At 41.6% G+C, this 27,831-nt stretch overlaps 3 long non-coding RNA genes across 3 annotated transcripts in view; 2 read left to right on the forward strand and 1 right to left on the reverse strand.

Annotated features, from left to right (window-relative positions):
* Positions 1 to 27,831, forward strand: part of LOC144324293 (uncharacterized) — a 345,086-nt gene that overhangs the window by 169,968 nt on the left and 147,287 nt on the right. The gene's annotated exons all lie outside the window — the stretch shown is intronic.
* LOC144324292 (uncharacterized) lies at positions 860 to 17,333 on the forward strand. The gene is made up of 3 exons (XR_013389818.1): positions 860 to 1,000; positions 16,095 to 16,223; positions 16,575 to 17,333. It is a non-coding gene; the product is annotated as an uncharacterized LOC144324292 (long non-coding RNA).
* LOC144324295 (uncharacterized) lies at positions 12,738 to 27,551 on the reverse strand. Its single transcript, XR_013389822.1, has 3 exons — positions 25,944 to 27,551; positions 19,793 to 19,916; positions 12,738 to 13,069 (listed from the first exon to the last, which is right to left on the reverse strand). It is a non-coding gene; the product is annotated as an uncharacterized LOC144324295 (long non-coding RNA).

Raw genomic sequence — 27,831 nt, forward strand, 5'->3', positions numbered from 1 at the left:
TACAGGTTCTGAGCAGCAGTCTGGGATGGGCAAGAGTCTGCATTTCTAACAAGCTCACAGATGATGCTGATACTGCTGGTCCTCAATCCACACTGGGTAGATGAGGCCTTTGACCTGAAAATCCAAATTTTAAGTCAAAATAAGGGGCAGCCCGGGTGGCTCAGTGGTTTAGCACCACCTTCGGTCCAGGGCATGATCCTGGAGACTCGGGATCGAGTCCTGCACGGAACTCGCTGCTCTCTCTGTCTTTCCGTGTGTGTCCTTCGTGAATAAATAAATAAAATCTTAAGAAAAGACTTAAGTCAAAATAAGGATCTTATGGCTGACAAGCTTCCAGGAACACTTACCCTCTGGTTACCAATAACATTACTGTGTTTCCCGAATTCTAAGCCACATGTTTCCTCACATTTTAACTTTTCTGAAATTGGTGTGTGGCAGTCATATTAAAAAATTTTTACAGCTACGGAGCAGACAAGAAAGTTGTGACATATGGGTTATCTGAATATATGTGAAGTTTGTGGTTGGTAGAATGTGTTCATTTGTTACCTCAGTTATCTGCACTGGTAGCACCACGTGGGGGTTAAATTTTAGCTTAACATTTGTTCACAATACTTTCATAACACACTTGGTTCCACATTGAATTCGTCTGGAAAATTTTAAAAAATATTGATGCCTGGGTCCCAGAGGTTGTTCTAAGGCAGTTGTTTTCCCCAGATGATTCTCACATGCAGCAAACTTTGGGAATCCCTGCATTAAAATACCTTTGCAAGGGTCATGCCGTTACAGAACACTGATGCTATACATTACTGTGTGCTTGTCGGGCCATGTAAGGCCTGAGAAATTGCCCTTATCTTTCAGAGGAGATCATAGACTTGCAAAGCTCGTAGAAGCTGGGTGTCAGTTGAGCGGGACTCTCAGCCAGGTGGTGATCATCTGTCCATGGAAGCCACCCGACTTTGCTCCAGATATGTTGTTTTATATCCAGTGATATATCAAAACTGTGAGTTTACCCAAGTTGAGAATGTAGATGAAATCCTGGTTTTATTCAGTGTGCCTCAACATCATGCCCACCCTGAAGAGGCAGAGGTCCAAGCCATGAGCACAGGTGTTGTGGTACGGCACATGATTGCATATGGCCAAAGATGGGTCCCCAAATTTCTTTCACCCTCATGTGAAGAAAGCTTGGATTTAAACTTGGAATGTGCTACTGAATAAGAAAGAGCCCTTGCTGCAAGAGTGGTGCTCTGTGAGTCGGCCGAAGACAAGGCTTCAGCCCCTGTTGATGGACTAGCTGAGCCCCCAGGAGCTCCTCCTTTCTGGCCCTTCAACACGCTCTTTGATTGTGTGGCCTGATCCTCCAGAGAATAATCAAGAAAAGGGCACCATAGACTGTTGTTCCAGTGAGGTGACATTCAAAACTGGAGGCCGTGACTTCACAGGCACAACTGGTGTCTTTGAGGGGGTCAGATCTTTAGTGCCTGCGGAATAGGAATGGCTGACATTTAAATGCCTCTGGCCCCTGATTTGGTGGTCAGTACGAGCCTGTGATCCAGGAGCCCTTCCAGTCATTAGACTGTTGGGTATACCAGCCAGAAGAAAACTGGTTCCAGTATCTCCTCACACACACACACACCCCACCCTTGGAAGGGGGAATAGCTCTAGAGAGGGAGAGGTTGGAATGAATTTGTTTGCCAGGTAGGCTTGGCCTGGAAGGAATACAAGGAGCTTCAGGAGGAGGAAATATTGAGGAGATTCCCTAAGGAGGGGGAAAGCGATTGCTTTGGCAGATTGGTCTAATTGAGACCTGTGGTCCCCAGCACAGGTGTGGTCCACCTTTAATATGACCCAGGACGGGGCTGGACCTCAGAGGGAACTGGTCCCTAGGGAGCCCCGCAGGGCCGAATCTTTGGCAGGCTGCAGACTGCCACCCTCAGGAGAGACATGGATGTAGATTCTGTGAATGAACTATCCCATAAGCCCCTGGCTACCGCAGGGTTCATCAGCAGCCACGTCGGATAGTTCACAGAAAAGCTGATGACTTCCCACCTCAAGAGCCTGACCCTACATAAGGCCAACTTTTCCTCTTGCGTTCTGCTAAATTGTCTATTTTACCAGACTTCAGTTTTGCAATTATTAACGATTTTCTTTCCAATCACCAGTTTCTCCCAATCTGTTAGCTTATCCCTTTAAGAGTCTCCCAATCTAATAGGTTATCCCTATTAGCATGTTAAAAACCATGATATCATCTCTTTAAAACAAAATAAAACTCCTTTCTCATCAAAATTTCCTAAAAAATCCTTCCTAAAATTAGTTTCTCACTTCTCGTTCTGTCTTCGAATTACCCAAGCATTCCACCACAACTATGAAAAGGCTGTCACTGGGATCAACAGTGACTTTTTATTAATAATCGGTTGTCCTCATTTTACTTTTAACCGTTTCTTTGACACGGTGGGCCACACTGTCTTGAAATCCTTTCTTCTCTAGATTACCCTAATCTCACATTCACGTGGTTTTCCTTCTGCCTTCCTGTTCTGTTCTTTTCATTCCTTTCAAATTCCAAACCTCTGTGTTGAATAGCCTGGGAGCTTTGTCCTTAGCCCTTTTCTCTTTTCACTGACCTCCTTGGTGATCTGATCAAGTCCCTGGAGTATAAATTCATGCCATTTCAAAATGAAATTCCTGACCTTCAGACTCCCATATGTGATGGTCTACTCAGTACCTCCATTTGAGTATCCACGAGACCTCTCAAAGTTAATGGCCAAGAAATGATCAGTTCTAAAGCTACTCCACCATCCCTACCCCTTGTCTTTTCCATCTTTGCTTGTTGGATTACCAAACTCCCTGTTGCTCAGGCTTAAAATCTTGGTTAATTCCTTTCTGTTGTCACTTCATCCACAGTAAGTCCCATCAGCTCCCTTTCAAGACATCTCCTGAATCAGAACATGGTTTATCATATCTGCTCCCATAATCCTGGTCCAAGGCACCCTCTGCCTAAATGATTGCAATGGTCTCCTCATTGGTCTCCCGCCTCTACTTTGCCCTCTGCTTTCCTCTCCTCTCCTCCTTTCACAGGGCAGCCAGGTATCTTCTAAAACATAAATCAGATGACATCATTCCTTTCTTTAAAATCCTTCCATGCCTTGCAATAGCCTCAAAGTCTATAATCCAAACTCCTTGCCATGGTTTAAAATCCTTTGCATCACCTGGTTTTGGCTTACCTCTCAATTTTTGTTTTGTCTTTGTATTTGGTATTTGTCCAGAAAGAATGTTTATGTTCTACTTGGAATTTTTTGCACCATTATATTTTAGGTGAATGTCTTGAAAATAGCACAGGCCTAGTTTTTTTTCCTTTAAAAAGTCAATTTACTAAACACTATTAACGCTAATTTATTATAGAGGTACCTGGGTGGCTGAGTTGGTAAAGCATCTGCCTTTGTCTCAGGTCATGATCTCAAAGTCCTGGGATTGACCCCCACATCTGGCTCTCTGCTCAGCAAAGAGCCTGTTTTCTCTCTCTCTCTCTGCCTATGTACTCTCTCTTTGTCTCTCAAATGAAATCCTTTTTTTTTTTTAATTTTTATTTATTTATGATAGTCACATACACACACACACACAGAGAGAGAGAGAGAGAAGCAGAGGGAGAGAGAAGCAGAGGGAGAAGCAGGCTCTATGCACCAGGAGCCCAACATGGGATTCGATCCCGGGTCTCCAGGATCACGCCCTGGCCCAAAGGCAGGCGCTAAACCGCTACGCCACCCAGGGATCCCTCAAATGAAATCCTTAAAAGAACTCTATTATATTTCTTACCGTTAAATATTTTTGGATTAATTTCTATAGTCTTATGTTTTGCTTTTTTTTAAAAGATTTTATTTATTTATTAGAGAGAAGCAGACTCCCTGCTGAGCAGGGAGCCTAAAGTGGGGCTCAATCCCAGTACCTTAAGATCACGACCTGAGCTAAAGGCAGACGCTTAACCTATGGAGCCACCTCGGTGCCCCTTACATTTTGCTGTTTAGTAGCTCAAATTTTTCTGTGCATGTTTTTCTTCTTTAAGTTATTTTTGTTTGTATCATCCCTCCACCATATTTGTGTCTGGCCACATTAACATGTTTCAAAAGTAAGTTTATTAAGGTAAATTTACTCTTTTTAGGGATACAATTCTATTAATTTTGATGATTGTAAACAGTTGTATAACCACCCCCACATTAAGATGTAGAGTATTTCTATTATCCTCAAAAGTTACCTCATGATCTTTTGTAGTCACTTCTCTTATTCATGTCCAGCCCTAGCTGTGATGGATCTATTTCCTGTACCTATAATTTTACTTATTCCAAAATGTCATTTAAATGGAATTATAGAGAATGTTGCCTTTGAGTCTGGCTTCTTGCACTTAGCGTATACATTTGTGACTCATACATGTTGCATCTGTCAGTAATAGTTCCCTCTTACTGCTGAGTAGGATTCCACTGTATAGGTGCAGTGCTGTTGTTTATGCATTCACCAGCTGATGGAAATCAGTTTGGGGTGATTATGAATGAGGCTGATATGAACATTTGCCTACAGATTTATATGTTCCCATGTTTTCCTTTCTCTTGGGTAAAAATCTAGGAATAAGATTGCTTGGTTGTGTAGTACATACAAGTTTAATAATATAAGAAGCTTCTAAACTCTTTTTTAAATTGGCTGTGCCATTTTGCATTCCCACCCTTAGTGAACCAGAAATTCCAATGCTCTGCCTCCTTGTCAGCACTTAGTAGTTTCAGGACTTAATTTTTTAGTCATTCTAATAGATACATAGTGTATTTTATTATGATTTTAATTTGTATATCCCTGATGATTAGTGATATTGAGCATCTTTTTGTGTTAATTGCTATCCCTGTATCTTTTGTGATAAAGTACATCTCACACATTTTGATGTACTATGTTTTTATTTAATTCAATTCTGGATATTTCTTAATTTCTCTTGTGACTTCCACTAAGAAGCATTAATTATTTAGAAGTATATTGTTTAATCTCCAAATATTTGGGAATTTTCTGAATTTCTTTTATGTATTGATTCTAGTTTAATTTCATTGTGGTCACAGAATGTATATTTTATAATTTCAATTATACGATTAAATTTGTTGAGGTTTGTTTTAATGGCCAGAGTATGGTTTATCTTGGTGAATGGTTTCCTGTTAACTTGAATATTTTTTCTGCTTCTTATATTTGAGGATTCATTTCTGCCATCAATCCTAGAAAATTCTCTCATCAAAAATTTATTCTCTCACACTTACTAGGATGACTATAATCAGAAAGTCTGACAATAGTATTGTCAAGGTTGTGGAGAATTGGAACCCTCATATACTGCTGTTCGGAATGTAAAATGGTGCAACCACTTTGGGAAACAGTTGGGCAGTTTCTCAAATGATTAACCATCGAGTTTCCACATGACTAAGAAATTCCACTCCTTAGTATATGCCCAACAGAAATGAAAACATGTCCACACAAAAACTTGTACACGAGTATTTATAGCATCATTATTCATAATAGCCAAAAATGAAAATAACGGAAATATCCATCAACTGATAAACAAGATGTGATAAAATCTAAACAATGGAATACTATCAGCTATAAAAAGGAATGAAATACTGATACATGATATGATGTGGAGAACATGTTAATCTATAGAGACAGAAAGCAGACTCGTTGCTTGGAGCTTGGGGTGGGGTAAAGTGGGGAGGTCATAGCTAAAGGTTGTGGGGCTTTTTCAAGTGATAAAAGCATTCTAAAATTGACTAAAATAGTTGCATATATTTTATGACTATATGAAAAAACATTGATTATATACTTTAAATAGGTGAATTGTATGGTGTGTGAGTTATATTTCAATAAAGCTGTTGAAGAAAATAATTCTCCTTCCTTTCTAGTCTCTCCTTCTGGGACTACACGTAGACGTAGTAGGAGTTGGTTACAACGTCCTACTGGTTACATCTTTATAAGAACACTATAATAATAGTTTAATATTTGAATTTAATTCATCATTGATATTTGTAATTCTGCAATTATCAGTAAAGTTTTTTTATAGTATTTTTTAAAAACTAGGTACGCAAGGTTCACAAATTGCATTTGGTTATTCTGTCTTTTTAGACTTTTTTAATCTAAAAGAATCCACTCTTTTTATTGTTTTTTTGTGATATTGATCTTTTTGAATAATCCAGATCATTTGTTAATGGGAAATCATCCTTTGAGCATCTAAGTTAACTTATATATATTTTTTATTTTTCAAATTGATTATTTGAAATGCTTGTTCATTTTTTTCTGTTTCACTTTTAACTTGTTTAAATATTTTTTGCATAGTTATTTTATATTCTGTATTAGAAATGTCATCGTCTGAAATTCTTAGGAGTCTAAATGTTTGTTTGTTGTTTCTGGTGGCTCTTACTGTAGCTTAATTCCTTAGGAATTTAGTAATTTTTAGTCTGGAGCTCCTATTTCACTGAAGTAGGATCCTGAGAGACCTAAAGAGAAGGTACATTCCTTTAAGAAAATTTGTATTTCCTTTTACAGGAATCTAAGGGGACAGATATAGGGCCATTTTAATTTAATTTCGCAGCTTGAGTTTTCCTTACTATCTAAGATAGAATAAATTTGAACCCCCGACTATTCTCCAAATGGAATTGCAATTGAGAGATAGAAGTTTTCACTATCACTGCTTTTTCTAGCCATCCCCCCTCCCCACAGCCTATCCTTTCACTGAGGAATGGAGGCCTCATCATCGTCTCCCCATCTGTGTGCCCAATGTAGTCTGTTCCCCCATATGATCATTAATTCCCAAAGCCCTAGACTCCTAATAACATTTGCCCCAGGGCAGACCCAGCTTCCCCATTAGCTCACCACTCTGGTTTCAGTTCACTAGGCAGCTTTTCACCCATGTGGATCTACCTTACTTTCATGCAATTTCAGCTATGCATTAAAAAATATGTTGTAATTGATTCAGCACTAGGGGTTCTGCAGCAGGAGGATTTTCAGAGTAGCTGATCTGCCACACTGCTGGAAGCAAAAATTCCCTAACTCTGTGACCTCATCTCCCTTGAGTCTTCCCATTTTCCCTGGGCTCTGGCCACATTGGCCTTCTTTCTGTAACTCAAACATATAAAGCTCACAGATGTCTCAGAGCCTTTTCACCTGTTATTTGTTTTCCTTAAAAGGTTCTTTCCTTCAATTCACATGGTTGCACTTTATCACCATTCGGGTCTCAGCTTAAATGTCCCATCTTCAGATTCTTCCCTAATTACTCTGTTGCTTTCTCTCACCTTAGCTTAATATGTCTTCTGCATAGAACTTTCCAGAACCTAAAATAAGTTTATTGGTTTATGTTTTTATTTTCTAGAATGTAAACTATTTAAGGACAGGGAATCCTGTTCTGGGAAAGTGCTTGGCACATATAGACACTTTGAAAGTACGTATTTGTTGACTGGTTTGGTAATATCCCTTTTCTTTATCCTCTGCTAAGATACCTCCCTATGAGTTCTGTTAGTCTGGAAACTAGGGCCATGTTTGTAGTGACAATAGCCAGCCAACTATAGCAGGGTCACCATGGAAGGGCCATCCTGTGTATCACAAGGGGAAAATATTCAAACTGTGTGTATAAATATGTTGTACATGTAGAAAACGTGTGTACCTGTAACAACTCATACCCATGATTCCTTGAATCATCAAAAAACAAAAACAAAAACAAAAACAAACCCAAACTATGATTTAACCTCTGCTTTGTCACCCCAGGGAAGCCTGAGAGAAGTGTTAGCATGGAGTGGTCTCTTCTTTTTTTGGCAGATTAATTTTTTTCAGGAATGTTACTTTTTTACTGTTGAGGTGTAATTGACATACAACATTATAAGGTATATGTTGGTTTGACCATTCTATACATTGTTGTGTGTACCACGGTGAGTGTAGTTCCCATCTGTCACCATATGACATTATTAGTCTTACTGACTATATATTCCTTATGCTATACTTTTCATCTTTGTGACTTATTTATTTTATAACTAGAAATTTGTACTTCTTAATCCCCTTTATTTCACTCAGACCCCCATCTACCTCCCCTCTGGCAACTGTAAGTTCTCTGTATTTAAGTCTGTTTTTTGTTTGCTTATTCATTTTTGAGGTTGCACATATAAGTGAAATCGTGTGATATTTGTCTTTCTCTGACTTATTTTACTTAACATTATACTCTCTAGGTCCATTCATGTTGTTACCAATGGCAAGATCTCATTCTTTTTATGGCTTAGTGGTATTCCATTCTGTGTGTGTGTGTGTGTGTGTGTGTGTGTGTGTATGCCATTATATATATATATATGTGTGTGTGTGTGTATATATATACACACCATGATATATACACACACTACTAAATACTATATACATACACACACACATATATACACACACACTACTAAATACTATTATACACACACACACACACACACACCACCTCTTCTTTATCCATTCATCTATGGATGGACACTTATGTTGATTCCATATCTTGGCTATTGTAAATAATGCTGCAATAATTATAGGGGTGCATATATCTTTGTGAATTCGTGTTTTTGTTTTCTTTGGATAAATACCCAGTAGAGGAATTATAGGATCATATAGTACTTTTATTTTTAATTTTTTGAGGAACTTCCATATTGTTTTCTGTAGTGGCTGCATCAGTTTGCGTTCCCACAACCAGTGCATAGGGTTTTCTTTTCTTTACATCCTCACTAACACTTGTTATATCTTGTCTTTTGATTCTAGGCATTCTGACTGGTGTGAGGTGATATTTCATTATGGTTTGAATTTGCATTTCCCTCATGATTAGTGATGTTGAGCATCTTTTCATGTGTCTATTGGCCACCTGTATGTTGATTTTGGGAAAATGACTATTCATGTCTTCTCCTTATTTTAAATTATTTGTTTGGTTTTTGGTGTTGAGCTGTATAAGTTCTTATTTTGGATAGTAACTCCTTATGGGATATATCTTTGCAAATATCTTATTCAGTTGCTTGCCTGTTTGTTTGTTGATCATTTCCATTGCTGTGTAGAAGCTTCCTATTTTGTTGTAGTACCAACCGTTTATTTTTGCTTTTGTTTCCCTTGCCTGAAAAGACATACCGTAAATATGTTTCTAAGGCCAGGGTCAAAGAGATTACTGCCTATATTCTCTTCTAGGATTTTTATGGTTTCAGGTCTTAGGTTTAGGTCTTTCATCCATTTTTAATTTATCTTTGTGTATGGTGTAAGAAAGTGGTCCAGTTTCATTCTTTTGCATGTTGCTGTCTGGTTTTCCGAGCACCATTTGTTGAAGAGACTGTCTTTTTCCCATTGGATATTCTTGAATGATCTCTTCTTTAATTCATAGTTCAGTGCCATTAGATAGTTTTTAAGAGCTCAGCAGCTATGGCTACTAGGGAATGTCCAAATTTTTACCAATGCTCAGAACACTGGAAAGGGTCTTTCTGTTGTAGGCAAGCGATTAACTCACTTAGGGAAGTCTCATTGAAACTTAGAAGTTTGTTTTACTATGAACGAGTAAATGGTTCTCCTTCCTCTGAAAGTGCTAAATATTTTTTGCAGATACAATAAGTTGACCATCAAAAGATGACTTAAGTGCCCAAGAATTCTGAGTTAGGATAGATGTGTGACTCATATCTTATACAGGATGATACTAAAAATATTTAATGACCATAGTGTTGTGTGTGCTGGCCATAGCACGAGAGCAGAACATCTCCTGCCCTGCCAGGTCAAGTTGGTGGGGAAGCATCAGTGAGTTCAAAGCAGCTGCTATTCAACAACTGATAATGGATGTGTTTCAATGTTTTAAAAACCAGTATGTATTAACCAAATATTAGCCTTGATATTATGGAATTATGGATGGTCTGAGCTTCTAAGGACTTCAGAAATCATCTAGTCCTGAGGTTTTCATATGTATTCTTAAACTATGGAAACTAATAAACTATAGTTTATTTGTGAACTATTCTTAAGCTTTTTCAAAAAATGCCTTTTAGTCCCTTTCCTATACATTAGGATTGGTTTCATTGATGTATGATCATGAATTTTAGACGACTTAGCTGTTTATATCTCGTTCTCAGAAGCCTGTCTGCTTTCAAACGCCTTTTAAAAATGACTGGCTATGGAGAATTCTCTCTGCAGAGAATCTCCCATCTGTTAAGTGAACCACTACAATCTCCTTTCTATTTCCCCATTATGGATGAACATAAGCACAGCTAATCCAGAAGCTTCGATTTAGCCATAAGTTTCAGTTTAGTATAGCCTTCTGTTGCTTGAAGTCTTTTACCAGAACTGCACATAAATTCATGTGATGGCTATTCTCCTTTTTCCTTTCTCCTGACCACATGGGACAGAGGTTACTGTGATGCAGTGGAAAGAGCCTGACTTTTAGAGTCCAAAGACTTTTGGTAAAGACAAAAGAGGCCGTTCCTAGCAAGTACCTGTAATATATAGTAGTTGCTCAAAAGTGTTTGTTGAACCTGAGGTATAAATGGCCAGGGAAAGGTCAGCCAAGAGGAAATGAAAGAAGGCAGATGCTCTTAATAATTCACAACCTAAAAAATCAGACTCAGTACTCAGCATCCACCAACACTGAGTCTTTTGATGGAACCCACGGTATAGCAGCTATGCTGTTGATGCTGTGCGTGTTTTATCCAGATATAAAGTCCTGACATCTTTCCTGGGATCTTCCCAAAACGCTTAGGGTTCCAATTACAGGTTTTCCAAAAATTTGGCCAACACAAGGAATTGTTTGACAACCATTATCAAAGGGAAATAAAAATATTTTTTAAAAACCGGACCTCCAGTTAAAAAAAGAAAGTAACTTTTATTTCGAGTGTCAGGAGGAAATGGGGATAAATTTGGTATTTTGCAGCAGGAAAGAAACAATTAACAGAAATACTGCATTTGCACTAAGAGGAACAGCAGCTGAAGTTTGGGAGGGGGTGTGCTAAGAAAAGGGCAGGAAAGAAAAACTGTTTTACAAATGAGATTTCTTTAGCTTCCAGAAATAGAGAAAGTAGTTTACATACTCCTGCACATCTGTGTAGACTTGCAAAATGTGCTTTGCCTAATTCTTAGGTTGTACTGTTTGTGCTATTGGTATGCAAAAGACCAATGCCATTTTAATATTTATGATGTTAACAAACTCCTCCCGTCCCAGCCTCTGCTTATAATGGTGGATCAGGACAAGCACTAGAATTTCAAAGATGATTGAATTTAGAGTCAGAAGGGACACTAGATAACAACTCCAGGTCTTTGGAAGGGGAAAAAAAAAATCTCTTTCCTAGCTTTAGCAGAAAATGCTTTTATTTTCTAGGCAATGTGAGTAAGGTGGCCACAAATCACACTGAAGTAAAAATTTCCTGTTGGAAACTCCAGAATTCTGTGTTGAACACTGGACTTAGTCAGATCCAAATATGATGCCAGGTTATCTTACGTATGTTCTGCAGAAGGAAAAGAACCTCCTTCCAGATGGAATGTCCCGCCCAGATTTTCCCACATTGTTTTCGATATTATTGCTTTCCTCAATGGTTTCAATAGTGGCACAGTTTCAAGATTTTATCCCCTACTCCACCTCCCCCCAGGATGTGTTGATTGCACTCCATGTTCAATTATTCGTGTACATTCATCTGTTTAGCTCCTGCTCAGCACACAGCTCTTCGCTCTACATCTTTCCTATGGATCTTAAAAACCCTTTCCCTTGACCCACAGTCTCTGTAGCAGTAAAGCTCAGTTGCTGGGCCTCTGCGGCTGTGCACCCCATAGCCCTTTGTGGGGATGACGTCTCCTGTAGTCCCTCCTGGCTCCCCCATCTCCATGACCATCTACCACCTGACTGGCTAGCCACCTCTCTAAATGTGGGATGATGCATCACCAAAGCTATCACTGTTCAAAAAGAGGGCATTGTTTGCTCTCTCTGAGTTTTTCTCTTATTTCTTGGGTGTAGCTAGAGCTCCTATTTCATTTTAAAATAACTTTTCTTAAAAAGGAACATATACTGATCCACTTAATGCATTTACCAGTTCATTTCACTTTTGATCCAACAATTATTTCTAACAATATAAGGAGCCTGTATTGGCTGCTCAGAAAGAAGTGTGTGTGCAGTGAAAGCTGTCTTTGGGAGTAAATAAAGAGCTGAGGATCTTAAGCTCTGTGACTGCACAGCCTCAGCTCACCACTTAGCAGCTCCAGGCTGGAGCTGAGGTTGGAGGAGATCAGACGCTTGGTCGCATGCTAGTTCGCACATGTTTCAGGGGTGCACATTTCCACAGGGCTCCTCTCTGACCCTGATGCCTTTTTTCTCTGTGATCCCCCTTAGTGCTTGATCTGGGAATTATTTGAAAATGAATGAGAATAGCAGCAAGGCAAGTAGGTGTTTCTTTTTCCTCCTTTCCCCTTCACTCTCTTGTTCTTTACTCCCTGTGTCTTCACTTTCTCTTCTGTCTCACTTCCCCCTCTGTTCAAAATGGAAAGCTCTGTGCTGCCATGAAAACCCCTTCCAGGAGGGCTGAGAGGGAGGCAGGGCATCAAGTGGGGAAGGTCATTCCCCAGGCCTCACATTCGCATAGGGCTCAAACTTAGAAGTTCCTTCCCCAGGGGGCTGAAGGAAGTGTGCTATGCCTTCATTTAAAAAAAAAAAATCCTAATTATTTTGCAAAGGGAACAATTTACTTTGTGAAATACAAACATATACAATATGCGAAAGTTTTGTATTTCTTCTTTTCTTTAATATACTCCAAGCCCTTCCTCCCCCTAAAGAAAGGAAGGAAGACAGTAGGTAGGAAGGAAGGAGAGAAAGGAAGACATGGGCAGAGACCAGCCCTCCTCCACTCTGAGAGGTCGCGGTTGTGGAGTAATGGGAATGGGAACAAGGAAGGATTGGCTCACTCGGTGATCCTCTTGGCTCCACCATGACTGGCCTCGGACCTGGAAAATGCCCTTCTGTGAGCCTTGCCATGCTCAAGATTAAGGTGATAGACTGGAGGTCTTTATGATCTCCTCCAGAGGCAGCAACTTTCCATGATTCTGACAGACCCTTTGAAGAAGAGATGTGTTTAAAGTTAGGGCTTCACACTCCAGATTTTCATGGAAAAGGGAAAAAAAAGACCTGATGGTTTTTCCCTGCCTTCCCCTGGAGACCCTTCGAGAGAAGGCATTTGTCAAACATCACTTGGAGCAGCCAGGTTTAGCAACATGGCTAAGTCAGGCTACCAGGAGTGAAGCCAAGCACGGGATGGAGGACTTAACTAAATTCTCCAGCAGAGGCCTGGGAGACAAAGTCTTTTGAGAAGCATTGTCTGTATCAGGAATTGAAATGAGCTGGAGAGGCTGGTGAAAACAGGATTTCTCATGACAAATGCAGATGTGACCAGCAGGGGGTTTGCCTACAGGAAGAATACAGAAGGAGGTCCTCTGAGAGGCATCCATCATAGCCACAAATACTTCCTTAAAAGCTACCTTTAAATAATGGAAAATGCATGTTAATGTATGTAGACAATAGGAGCCTGGGACAGGCCTCCTATTGTACAGTATATGGGGCAATAACTGAGCCTCAGTGTCCACTGAGAGGTGAGAAGTCTGCAGAGACCAAAGCTTACTGTGAAATCCCGGCTGGCTTCTCATTATGTGCGTCACAGAAGTTGTGACTGAATAATTTCCCATTCCCCCTTACAGGTTTCCCAATTCCACACCTTTTGCACATTCAACCAGTTGAATGTTGCACATTCAACCACATTCAACCGTTGCGGTTTCAGCATTCTAGTAAGCCTTTCTTGCCATTGACATGAGTTAGATGGCATGCCCTGGAATCCAGGATGTGGGAGGTGAGGAGGTCAGGCATGGGGTAAGGCAGTGGCTGGGTTGGTATCATCTGCAAAGCAAAACTTTGTGCAGCATATTCCAGTAGAGTTTTTATTGATGTTCTTCTAAATTAGGTTCCCTGTCTAGAAATCCACTCAAGACAAAATGTTGATGTTCCTGAGCAGGAATGACGATGTATCACTGTGATCACACTTAGGAGAGCGTCTTGCCTGCTGGAAATCATGAACTGCACCAGAAGATACTCTGTGTTCCTTATAAGGATGATGATTTAAGCATTCAGCCCTATTCCTTAAGCCAGCCAGTGCAGACAGAAGGAAAAACGATATTCACAGGTTTCACTTATCTGGGGCTTACTGTGTGGCAGCCACTTTGCTCCTCTCTCCCCCTCAAAGAACTCTCTGAAGCATACACAGTTATTCTCTCCATCAGGCAGGTGAGAGCACTAAAGGTCCTCATACAGCTGGTAGGGCCAGAACCAGAGCTCAGAGCCTGGCCTGGCTGTAGAATACTTGCTCCAACCATCATGCGGTACCAGCCCCACTCTGAATTCTGCTACTCCTTAGAGGAGAAAAAAAAAAAAAAAAAAGATGAAAGAACAGAGGATTAGATTACCAGAGCCCAGGGTTGTAGCAGAGAACCCACCTGAAATTCTACCTCCAAGATATCTGACAAAGAAATAAAATGGCTCATTGGTCACTTAGAGTGGTTGAGTCCGTTCTCCAGGGAGTTTGTTTTTGAGAAGGATGCTCACCAGGCCATTGGCCACTCTGAGTGACACAATCAGTTTCCACTTGCCAGTCAGATTAACTGTCCCTGCTGAGCCTTCAGCGATATAATAGCTTCAGGAATCAGAAAAACATGTGGTCATCACCGATGCAGATTCAGGCCATGTGGAAGGAGAGTAGATAGGAGAAAGGAATTCTTGGGTAAAGGGCTGGTCTGGGTAGCCATCAAAGACTGGAATCTCTACCGTAAGGTCTTTAAGAAGGGGTAGGATACCATCTGTTTGGCATAAGACTGAAGGTTAGGGGTCAGGGACTCATATTTGTTTCCTTCCAGTTCTAGAATGTCTTATCAAAAGCCTCCCATTCGTGAAATCCCTTTGGAGGGTTTTAGTCTTCCTAACCACCTCTTTAAGGTGACACTCATTGTTCAAGAGCCACCAGTGCCTACATGTAACTACCTCATTCACTGTGACATTGTGTCGGCTACTTGCCTGAGTGTATTTCTGGTTTCACATAAAGAAGGTGCTGCAGGGCAGGGGCAATTTCCTAAATTCTTTTGTGATCATTCTTCCCCAGTGCCTAACATTCATTCATTTAACAAATATTTACCGAAAGCCAACTCCGTGTCAGGCACTGAGTTTATAAAGCAGAATAAGGTTCAGCTCCAGTCATTAGAGAGCTTACATCTAAGACATATCGTAACTAAGTGGGATGCACTGATTAGCATTAAGTACGTGGAGTTCTTACGGAGGGTTGTTCTGTATTATGCACAGAGTAGATGCTCAATGAAATGTTTGTTAGATGAATGAAATACGTGCTTATAGGATACAAGTAATGAAAGATATGCCATCCTAAGGATTATTGTGGCAGAAAGTGTTCATTTCGGGTAGAGGACGAAAGGCTGTGTGTTCATATCCTACTTATCCTGTGCCTTATAGGATACTAAAATTGTAAGGCTAAAAGGACCTTTATGTCATTTAACTGGACCCCCAGATTTTTACCAAGGAGAAAACTAAGACCCAGAGAGTTTGGCTTGCCTCTGTATACGTCATCACAGCAGAAGCTGCATTCTCTCCTTCCTCGCCAGCTCTTTCTTTCCGACAGCAGCGTGAACTCAAAGGACCACAGGCTAATGCAGCATCCTTAATGACCCTAGTTATTGCCTTGATTGAGCTTTTCCTAATCAAAGCACAGCCCTTGTAGTAGGGAATTTCCAAAAAGCTGCCTGAGGCTGCTGATCAACAATTCATTTTTAGCATTTCTTTTTAAATCGCTCTAAGTCGTTGCACCTGGGTCACAGTGACAGCTGAGTAAGGGGGCTGAGCAGCAACGTTCAGGGCACCAGGTTGGTAAGCCCCTCTGCCATGTATATGCATGAGTTCTCCATTTGCATAAAGTGAAAAAGCATCGCTCCCATTAATCACCGCATTCATCTTAATAATTAGTGGCAATAATGTTGAAGAGCGGTGGTCTCCACATCGATCTCCGAGGCACCATGGGCTATTTCTGTTGCAGATGAATGATCATCAAGAGTGACAAGTTGATGTCTTTGGATCGACCACCCCAGTTCCACGTGCTTTACAGCCTGGCAGCTGGTCAGGAAGCTCCAGTGATCTGTGGGGCTAATGCTGTCCCTCTAACAAGGCCAGTAAAAAGGAGTGATGTGACACCTGGGAGGGGGCTTGAGAAAAAGTCCCTGACCACTTTAAGGGGCCCTCTTTCAGCCATATGCATAGTAAACTAGCCGTAACTGCAAAGCAAGAGGCTATTTGTCATAAAGATTATGACTCCATGGTTAAGCACTTGAAAGGCTACCACTTGCTCTCAGACCTTCTCCATAAAAGATTGGCTTGGGGTCTGTAATTTGCCAATACTTCTGGGTCAAGAGAAAGCCGTTTTAGATCAGAAATGTAATAGAATGTTTTAAGGCCAGTGGTACAGTGCCAGAAAGGATGGAAGTATTAATAATTTTCATGGTTTTTTTTTTTTTTAAAGGCCCTATCAGGTAAAAAAACAGAAGTCACAAAGGAATCCACTGGAAGATTTGAAGAGAAACTACAAAGGACTTCATTAATATAAAAGGGAAGATTAGTCAGAGAACAAAAGAATAAGGAAGGAGGCAGGGAATGGAGAGAGGGAAGGAATTATAATAATGTAAGACAGGGAGACTGGTGGGTGAAAACTAGGGAGGAATTAAAACAAAGACTCCTAGACTTTCTAGATCCACAGGATCTTCCTGCATATCCCTCCTTTGTGACAAGATGAAGACAAAGTGTGAGTGACAGGGAAATTCCAGTTTTAGATGTAAATTTATAAAAAGTAACAACAATTAAATTTCTCCTGAGGTCTGGGTTAGCCAAGCCAAAAGCACAGCATTAGGGTTGATTTGGGAGATTTGATAGTACTTTTTCTTCTGCTTTCTTAACTTATATTCACTAGTAAAGGTTTGAAACTACCTTTGTGAACTCTCATTCTGCTTTCATTAGAAAGTGGAGTTTATATTATCTACAAAAAGTTGATAAAAAGCTCCGGAAGGGAGTGCAGGTGTATCCAATGGCTATTTGTTTTCTTAGGGACTTTAAAAATATAGCTGTCCTTGGGGCACCTGGGTGGCTCAGTCAGTTAAGCATCTGCCTTTGGCTGGGGTCATGATCCAAGGGTCCTGGGATCGAGCCCCACGTTGGGTCCCTGCCCAGCGGGAGTCTGCTTCTCCCTCTGCGCCCCACTCTCCTCCCGCTCAGGTGTGCGTGCACTCTCTCTCTCTTTCAAAATAAATAAAATCTTTTAAAAAAATTATGTAACTGTCTTCTTCCCTCTCCCCAACGACATAACGTGAACTTCTGCATCCCCGCCCCTGCTTAGTGTGTCTCTGCACTTGCACGTCCTCTGTGCAAAGGTCAGCACATTGAGTTTGGTCAGCCTGTGCGCGGCCTACTCAACTTTGGAACAAGATATATGACTCAGAACTGAGCACTTTGAGAGTTGGTTTTTCTTGTTGCAGACCTTTTCCCTTCTTTGTAGCATTCTCTGGTTTTGGTATCTAGAGAGAGGCTCTGTTACAGCTCTGTGCTGGGCTTTGAGGGGAAAGGAAGGGTCCAACTGTAAAACATCTAATAAACGTGCGTGTGAATAAACACCAGGGCTGACACATCCTCCTAAGTGAGGTTCATGAAGATCGGGTCTTGCACAATCCCTTTGAACCAATTCTCATTTTCCTTGGAGATACAGGATGCTGAAAAGAAAGGGTTTCCTATCCACAGGTTTGGAAGCAGGTCAAGGATTCTGGGATATGAACAACAGCATTCTTCAAGATCCTTTACTGTGTGGTAGCAGGACGGAAAAGGAGGTATGCTAAGTGACAGCAGAACCTGGCATCTTTGACCCCAAGAATTACAGCGTCTGAGCCAACAAAGGAAGAAGACGATGGGGGTCCTTGGTCTGCCCATTCTGGTCTTGGAGTAGCTTGGCCTTCTTCAGCCAAAATGGCCTCATTGGTAGGGCGTGCGCCCGGCTTGCATCTTCTAGGTAAGCCGTGGACATTTTGCAAGGCTAGATTTTCCCTTCGTATCCTCCTGTCCAGTGTGTCTTGCTGAGCCTAGTTCCTTTCCCCTACCTCTCAGCGTCTGGAGTGTGCCCGGGTGTTTTTAATTGGATTCTCTGAAATGCATTTCTGACACTGATTTGGTTACATTATATTCCATTCTGTTATCAAACAAATTTGCTGTCAAACAAAAGATCAATGTTATTGTAATGTCCTACTTGATGGATTAAATAGGGTATTATTCAACTCTTATTAAACAATCAAGAAAAACACACTGGGACATGCTTTCATTCGCAGCTGCTAACAAATACATTGCATGTGATCTGTGATTAAGAAACAAAGCAGGAGCAGTTATTTTCAGATTAATTAAACAAACAAGTAGGATTTAGGGACCAGGATTTTTAAAACCCAGTACAGTTCTTTGAAACATATTTGGAAAAGGACATAATTTACTTTAACTACATGAGTGAACACTTAAGAATATAAAATCTTTCAGTGACGCAATTCTGGATTAATTGCCCGGAACTATCGCAGCGCCATAAACAAAACCGTTCTAGGGATGGACCTTTCAGAGGATTTTTTTTTTTTCCTTGTGAGTAAATGTCCATTTAGAGAGCTTTTCTAAATTTAGAAGCGATGTTCATCAATCATTTATAATAAGCGCCAAGTAACTCCACTCAGCTGCCTGCCCGAGATGCACCCCCTTGTGCAGGGCGCTCCCCTCAGAGTGCTTGCATTGCTAGCCCGGCGTTCACTCCATTACCAGGGCCTGACCTTTGTGTTTCTCAGACTTTGCTCTCAAGATGCCCAGAGAAAGCAAATATTAAATCAGTAGAAATCTCTCTCTTATCTCAGCCTGCCTGGCTCTATATTATCTTTAGCCCCCCCACCCCCGCCCCCATCTCCCAGCTTTACATACAGTTGGCTACATTTTGGCTCCTTCTGTCTGATGCTGTTTCCGCTAATGGCTGAAGAAATGGAACATTACACCATTTAACGTGTGTGGGTCACATTAATCACAGAAAATTCTTTTAATGTCTCAGAAGTAACTGTCAAACTGGACATACTGAATCTATTTAAACTAAAGCATGCCATTTTTTATCTACAGTGATCTTTAATTCCCATAAAAGGGTCAAGAAAATGTGATTAAGTGACAGTTTTAAAATGTACTATAATATTAAATAGCTTGATTAAGTGACAACTATAAAATGTAATACAATATTAAGTATCTGGCTATGTCCCAAAAGAACTTTAAAGTATTTTTGAACGGTTTGGGAATTCACTAACCCATAATGGGTTACTAAAGAATTTTTTTGTGTGTGGGGACATAAAAATAGTTGAACTTAAAACACACTAAAAAAATACCCCCCAAACAACAACAAAAGCTCATAGCATTACAGATGAGTTAGAATTGTAGTCTCTCTTTGATTAGAATTGTAGCCTCTCTTTGGAGCACCAAGGACTGGACTTTTGGCAATAAGGAATGATCGTTTTAGGATTCTGAATTTACCAGTGTTTGACTGGAATTGTAATGCCTGTAACACAAAGAATAGAATCAAAATAATTGTGACAGAGAGACCTCACAGCCATGTGGAAAGGCCACAAGCTAGTCAGTGACCTCTCAGGCTACCCCCCAAGGGGCTGATCATCACTCTCCTGGTGCCCAACTTACCTTAGATATTATAGCTTGACTCTTGGCCGGGGGTGGGGGGTGGGCATAGTAGGAGACACCAGCTTGGCAGAGCTCAAGTCCTCCAGCTATCCAGTTCTCTCTAGTAAAGTAAGCCGTGGAGATGCTGAAACATAAGATGGGAACCACACAAGGATCCTTGCTATGTCTGGACTTTAATGGAGGCACTGTCTGGGGGAATGAAGGTGGAAGGGGACAGTTCTATATAACATCTAGGATAAAAATTTGGGCCAGGTGCCCAGGCCAAGTGAGTAAAGAAGTTTACACCGTTATTCAGACAGTTTAGTAACTCTTGGGCCCTGAATATTTGGTCATATCTCAGCCTGGGCTCCCCCAGAAAGCATACTTGAGTCAAAGGCTTCTGTGCTATGATGCTATTAGAGGATTCAACCCCAGGGAGCAGGAGGGGAAAGGAGAGTGAGGCAGAGAGAGCCAATATGAGGATGTCTTTTCCTGTTGGCTGCTACTGATAGCTTGATCTTGATCTTGATCCTGATCTTGCAGACTGTCCCCTGGGAAACCATCTGAGCTGCATAACCCTATAGTCCATCTGAGAGGAAAAGGGGAAAAGACTTTATCTGCCAGCCCCCATGGGTCAAATGTTTCCTCCATTGTACCTCAACTCATGACTACTGGTTGCATTTGGGTGGGTGCACGGCAGGCTCTTGAAGCATCCTGCACCTCTATAGCAACGGGGAATTCCCAGAGCAGGAGATGAGCTAGGTCAATGGCGCCCACGTGATGTCATTTGGAGCTCATGCAGAAGCTGGTCACTGCAGTGGTTTCTGGAACAAGGAAAGTCTGAAAGAGTCAGAAGTGGCCCATAGAAGGGTCCCTGTCCAGGTCAGAATCAGATAGAGGCAAGGCTTCTCTGCCTGTAGCCAGATTCACCAGAACATTTCCATATGTCACTACTGAAAGAATGTCAGTCGAGTTTTGAAGTGTCTTCCTGGCTTCTGTCCCAAGCTCCTCTCAGACTGCAGGGAGGTTCTGGGCTGGGCACCGTGGACAAGTATAGCCTGCTCCTCTAAAATTTAGCAAGTGGATATTAAGTTTTGATGATGCTTAGCAAGTGGCTCTGCCTAGAATCATGAACATAGGCCACATGCCCCTTAAGCATGTGTCCCATCGAGAACAGGGTTGATTCTGACTTTCAAGGACACTTCAAGAAAAAGATGGAAAACTGTGCTAGATATCACTGTGAGTCCCACAGTGACAGAGACGAATGGCCACGACACATTTATGTGGGCTCACTCTTTCTCAGGGTGATGATGAAGCTTCATCTGGAAGATTTGCTCATCGATCTAATAAATCAGCAAGGAAAGTTACCCTGATATTTACTCGGGACTTTCTTTCCTGTCTTCATTTCATTCCATTCCTCCAGTTGCTCACCCTCATACCAGGCTACATAAATCTCTTCTCCTTCTTCTGCCCCTTTGTCAACCATTAGCCTGCTCCCCCTCTGTCATTGTTTCACCAGACTGGAGATGTAACTCTTCTAATCTTCCCTGATAAATCAGGCTCTTGGAATCACTCCTTGTTGCTCCCTCAAACTCCCTGGAGCTGGGATATAGGGCTCTGAGCGCCTGGTGCAGACGTTTCTTTTATAATGGGCCCTGAAAGGTTGTCAGCTGCAGATAATTAGGATCTCACTTCCCGCCATCGAGCTGCATATATCTTCCATGCAAAGAACCCCCATCACCTTCAAAAGAATTAACACATGCAGAGGAGATATATGAGGGGGCTGGGTGACCCGAGGATGTGGCCATCTCTTCTGAAGGCCAGAACAGCTTCATGTTTCCTGTGAGAGAGAAGAACTTTCTCTCAGGAAAACCTGACCCTTCTCACACTGTTTTATGGTAAAAATCTCATGCCTTGAATCTGGATTGCGCAACACAAACTAGTGAGCAGAGTATCTTTGAAAAGAAATTATTTTGTTAATACTACTGTGCCTTTATGCTCTATCTTACTCTCCCTCCCACCCCCCGCAACCCCCATTGAACTAAAATTTAGTCTTGTCATGAGAACTCAAGTATATTTTGTGCGTAGTTTTTATGTTCTGACTGATGATAACTGGCCCACATCACGGTTAGACTTACTGTTCAATTTTTCTTTAAGAGTTGCTGAGAAGTATCAGGGATGTAGTTTTAGGAAAACTGGGTGGGCCGTCAAATGGATATGACATCAGAACACAGTGTTGGTCCCACATGCAGCCTGGCACAGGGAAAATTCTTCTCAGCAAATGATCCATGAGACCTCGGGGCCTACCATGTTTAGAGGTAGGTTATTATTCCGAGGGGAGGGAGAAATCAAATAGGGTGGGTCTGAGACTCTCTTCCCCACACTTCTATCAGAGCAGATTTATTTTTGTCTGCTATATATTCAGATTCCATGTAATTTTGTATTTTTAAAAAGATGGAATTAAGTTTGAAACCTTCTGGTTCCATCACCTTGTCGGTGAGGAAAGAGCCCCAGAAATGTTAAGGTCACATAGCTTGTTATGCTGTAAGTGAAAGGGAGAGTATAGGATCTCCAGTCCCTGGGTTTTTCATCTTTCCCTACCACTGTGCCGTATCATAATCTTCATAATGTTCCTGAGTATTGTATTGGGATCATTAGGAAATAGACAGGCCTATATATTCCTAGGCTAATGCTGATGATAAAGTACTATTCTTGGTCTGAGGTGCTCTCACTGACCTGTGCATTTGGAGTAATTTTTCTGGTGGTGGGGACAGATGTGCACTGAGTCACCCTCAAATTGCCATCATCCGAGAAATGATTGGTGAGTCTCAGGGGTGTGATCTTTGACCATGAATCTCGGCAAAAGGAACTAATGCCTTGGGGGAGAAAGCACAACTTGGCCTAAGCCTCATCAGAGTCACTACTGGGGCTAACTGTAGAATTTTAGAGCTAGACTGGGCCACAGCCATCCTCTAGCCAAACCCATCCCTTTTAAAGGGGAGGACGATGAGTCCCAGAAAAGCCAATTTTCCCACAGGAAAGAGGAGCGAGTTTAGGACTGGTGGGCCATAGGCATTGATTCTTATAGGTATTGATTCTTGTTTCTTGGCTGGAAGGAGCTGGAGCTTGATTTGCCTGTTGCCTTTTTTCCCTTTCCACTGGGACTAGTCCAAGACAGTGATGTGGGTAAAGGTGTCTGCTCTGCAGACTAAAACTCCCTTGGGGCCAGCAGATGGGGGAGAGAGGGAGGGGCAGGTGGGAAGTTACCAAGTCTGTTTGCCTCTCAGCCCAGTCTGTGCCCCTCCATGGGTCCACAATTAAAAATGGCGGTCCGGCCTCAACATGTTAACTTGTTTTTCTTATTTGATTCAGAACTTGGGTGAGGAAGAGTCTCAACATCCTACTTTCTGGAACTTATATTGCCATCAGTCCGCTGGCTGGCATCTCCATGAATCTAAACTAACTTCCCTGTGGAGAATGGAGCCAGCTGGAATCATTCTTAATAAGAAGCCCAGTGGTTGGCATCATCTGTTGAAATGGGTGAAGACCAAAGTTATAGTGGGTTTTGACCGAGATTCTTTTTCTGAGCAGGGTTTTTCAAAACATTTCTTAAGAGCAAAACTTGAAACAAATGGGAGGCCTTGTTCCCACCAGGACTTAAAATACCAACATATGTATCAAGAATCTATTCAATTTGATAAGTCAGTTCAAAGTGACCAGGAAATAGCAACAAGAAGCCAGGCGTGGAAACCAGCATTTGGTGTTTGGAGAACATTAAATACCATCTGTACATGGGTTGTTCAAGTCCTCAAGTTCTAAAACCTTTCTCCTCCCCTTCTGTTTTTTCTTTCTTGTCAGACATTCATTTATTTTTAGAGATTCAGAGGGCTTTCTCTGATTAGGTAAAGGTGTCACACACACACACACACACACACACACACACAACCCAAACAACAAAACACAAAAGCAAAAAGTGGGCCTACATAATAAGAAAACATCTTGGCTGAAGTTTGGGTGGACAAGGGAGGAAGCTGTGGAGAGCATGAGAAGAGAGAGTTGTAATTAGGCTGTGGAAAGAAAGTAACTTCTTATTGAGAAAGGTAATGGTTTTAAATAAGTTTCCTCTACTGGAAGGATACTAATAACCTCCGCATCACTGAGTTGATGTCAGGATAACCTGAAGTAGTTATGGCTAACACATCACGTACCAGAAAGTGCTATGAAAATGTAACACAGGATTAAGAGAAGTTGTTCAAAACCCTAAAGACACCATGGCTTCCTGAAGGAGTAGATGATAGATGTTGGCATGTTATAGGATATATATTCTGTGAACTGATTCACCCGAGTCGTGTTGGTCTGCTTTCGTCTTTGTAACTCCATGGGAGATAAAAAGCATGACTACAGCTCACTCTGAGGGTAGGCACCACCTCCGAGTGGCTGTTACCTAGAAAAGTAAACTTACTGAAAAGCAAACAATGTATCTGCCACTCGTTGCAGAGTGCCCAGCCTTCCACCATCCTGAGTGTCCCCTTTGGCCCCTGAAGGTGGGAAGGGCTCCCTGTAAAAGGGGATGGCGGAAGGTTGCAGGACCTGTGGCACTGAGGTTTCTGCCCAACCGAGGAAAAACCTAAAGAAACAGCTGAATGATAGGAAATGAGTGTGGGAGATCTCACCTAGCTTGGTATCCACCTTCGATCAGAGGCCTTAGATTCTTGCTTATAGACTAGCTGGGTGTTTTTTTTTTTTTATTTTTATTTATTTATGATAGTCACAGAGAGAGAGAGAGAGAGAGGCAGAGACACAGGCAGAGGGAGAAGCAGGCTCCATGCACCGGGAGCCCGATGTGGGATTCAATCCCGGGTCTCCAGGATTGCGCCCTGGGCCAAAGGCAGGCGCCAAACCGCTGCGCCACCCAGGGATCCCCTGGGTGTTGGTTATAATTGAATTAAGTTATTAACATTTAACGAAGAGAGAGCATCTCTCAGAATTCAGGTGTTTACTTACTCCACAGATATTTCTTGAGCACCTAGTACTTGTTGATCCCTAGATAGGAATTAAGGGAGATATAGTTGTACAGGGGAACAAGAGCCCCATGGACTTCATTTCTTCAAAGGATGACAAGAAGGCAGGCACCATTTCAAACCGAAGCATGATTTGCTTCTCATAAACCCTAAAGCGAGCTGTTGTGGGGTTCTCCTTAAGTGGCATGATTCTGACATCCAAGGCAGGTTAGAATTTTTTACTTTTTGCCTGTTATCCCGTTTAAGCTCTTTAAAAAAAAAAATCAAAGAAGATTGTTTACTTTCCAGTGCCATTTTAACTTGTTACTGGCAAGCATCTGGCCTGGGTGTTTTCCATTAGCATGAAAATTCAGGAGGCTACAGAAGAAAATACCTACAACTGAGCAGAGAGGGGGCCACTTCGTTTCCCACGTCAGACAATGTGTCTTCCATTTCTCTAGTGTAAATAAAATGATGATTCAAAGAATGTTCCCCATTAATGAGTATCTGATTTAGAATAAAATAAAATCCATGCTGGGAAGTTGATGAGCTTGATTTTGCTGAATTGCTTCTAGCATGCAACTCATATTTATTGGTCCTTTGCCTTTGACAAGTGTCACCAGTTCTCTGCTGTGCTTTCTGCTGCATGGAAAGGGAGAGGGCTTGCAGGTTGATTTTAGTTCCCTGTAACTGGAGGTGACATTTGAAAGCTCAAAGCTATTGAAAAGGTAGGTGATTATTAAAATGAAATGTGTTTCTGTTTTCCTGATTATGACCCCCCCTGGTCTTGCAATTTGCTGCCAAGCATGTTCCAAAGCTGGAACACAGGTGGTGATGTGTCTTCCCAGCTTCAGGAAAGTTTTAGATGATATTAACCACCTACTTGTTCACCTTTCCTAATTGTTTTCAACAGTAGACGTGCTGAAAAATTAAGATACGGGGAGAGAGAAATGGAAAGTTATCTACAGTGCCTTTCATGAAGGAAGAGGAGAAGGGGGGAGACAGAGACAGGGAGGGGGGAGGGAAGGAGAGAGAAAATAGCACACAATTAATCAGAAATAACACTTAAAAACAATTACTGTGGAAGAGTATTTCCCTGAAAAGCAGTAGAGTCCAATCTGAGCACGTACTTCACTTGCATTAACTACGCATTAAAATTAGTGGCAATTTACCTCTGCACATTGTCTTTTGGTTCCTAGTTAGGTTCCAACTTGCTACGCCGATGTGCTTATCCGATGGAACAGCCAGATGTATAATGGAGGGCAGGAATCATGGTCAAGTGAGAAAACAGTTTGGCCTGAGATAGGTGACGGGTGGCCTGTGCACGTGCTGGGACCCATAATCATCAGGACACACAGTGCCTTCTGAAAGAGCAGATGGAAATGACCAGTTCACTCTCCTAACTGAGCTGGGGGCAATTAAAAGAGCAGGAGCTCTGTAGCATGTTTGCTGTGTGAAGTTTCTTTGCCTGTAGAAGTTTCTGTTTTCCCATCTATAAAGTGGATCTAACACCTATGTCAGACGAATGAATAAGTAGGATAATGTTTTTAAGCGCTTAAAATAATTCCCGGCACACTGTGAGCACAAGGTGTAGAAAATTTGTACTCAGTTATAGGCTCCCTACAAGGGATATTTTAAAAATTCTGCCCTTTGGTATTTTCATCAACAGAGAATTCAGAAATTTAAATAGGGCAGATTCCACAAGGGAACGTGTTCTGTGACGTCATAGGCTGTGTCTGAGGGACAAACAAAAGAATTCATATCCCAGGCCTCCTGCCTTTATGGCTGTTGTTATTCTTATTCTCATGGGCTATTCATTTGGTGATTGATTTGTGTTCATAGATCTCAGACCCATCACCCCTTCCCAACCCTCCTGCAAAGCAGTGTGGTGTTAAGAGCTCCCCAGTCATGATCCCTTCTTCTGAATTGGGCAAGGTGTCCACAGAGCTAGGCCCTTCCCTGAAATGCACATGCGAGCTGGCCTGGCTAACTGCAGACCTAAAGAATGCGCATCTCTCCCTCCACGTTCAGGTGAGCGGTCTTTCTCATCCACGAGGATACAGTCAGATCCCTCCCTTAGACTCTTCTGCACATCTGGGTGGGAGTGTGGGGTCCTTTTGGTTTTCACGTGCGTCTCCCTGGACAGCTCAGCCCTCCCCGGCTCTATAGTGTGACTGTGCTGCAGACTGGGTCGAGAATCCCAGGAAAAGAACTTTAGGCTCCAGGAGGGAACTCGGGTACAACACAAGCTACCCCCTCCATGAAATTGGATCCATCTCTGCCCCTGTGGGGCCAAGTGGCAGTTGAACATGCTTATAAATGACATAAATCACTTGCAGAACCTCAAGAAACAATTAACTCGGGTTGAAAATAGCTGCTAAGGTTTCAGCTCCTTGTGTGCTTATGTTCCTTTGCTTCAGCTTTTAGTTTTGTAAAAGAGAGGATTAAGATTGTTTTGAGGGCCAAATTGCAAGGAAGGACCAGTCTTTAGCTGTGTGGCATCTGTTTCACATTCCATGCAATTTGAATACTCACAGGTTTGCATTCTTAAAATAATTGTATAATTATTTTAAAAAGGGTTAAGGAGTCCTTCTGAGACATCAGCCTGGCAGTGTAGAGTGGATCAGTTGGTTCCACATAGAGAAGGGAATAGATAGAGATAGATATGCAGATAGACAGATAGATGAAAGCCTGAAAAGAATCTTCTAGAAAGAAACCAGGCTTGCAACAAAGACTTTCTACGTCTCTTTAGATCCACCCACAGCCCTGTGGCTCCTTCACTTTATGTTCAGTGAGGCATCAATCACTCAGCCAATGTGGAACACAGGAAGAGCTCAGGAAAATGCTGAGGGCTGGAGAGTGTTTCATTTCATAAAGAACCATGCTAACAGCCACGGCCGCCGCCTTTTTTTTTTTTTTAAAGAATAATTTTTGTTGTTTTTTTTAATTATAAAAACTAAGTTCATGGAAAAACATTTAGAAAATGCAAGAAATATTTTAAAACATTAAAATTATCTTTAGCTCAACTCCCTGACATTTTGATGTGTTTCTTTCCAGTGG

The sequence above is a fragment of the Canis aureus genome, chromosome 11, assembly GCF_053574225.1.
Source record: "Canis aureus isolate CA01 chromosome 11, VMU_Caureus_v.1.0, whole genome shotgun sequence".
NCBI lineage: Eukaryota > Metazoa > Chordata > Mammalia > Carnivora > Canidae > Canis > Canis aureus.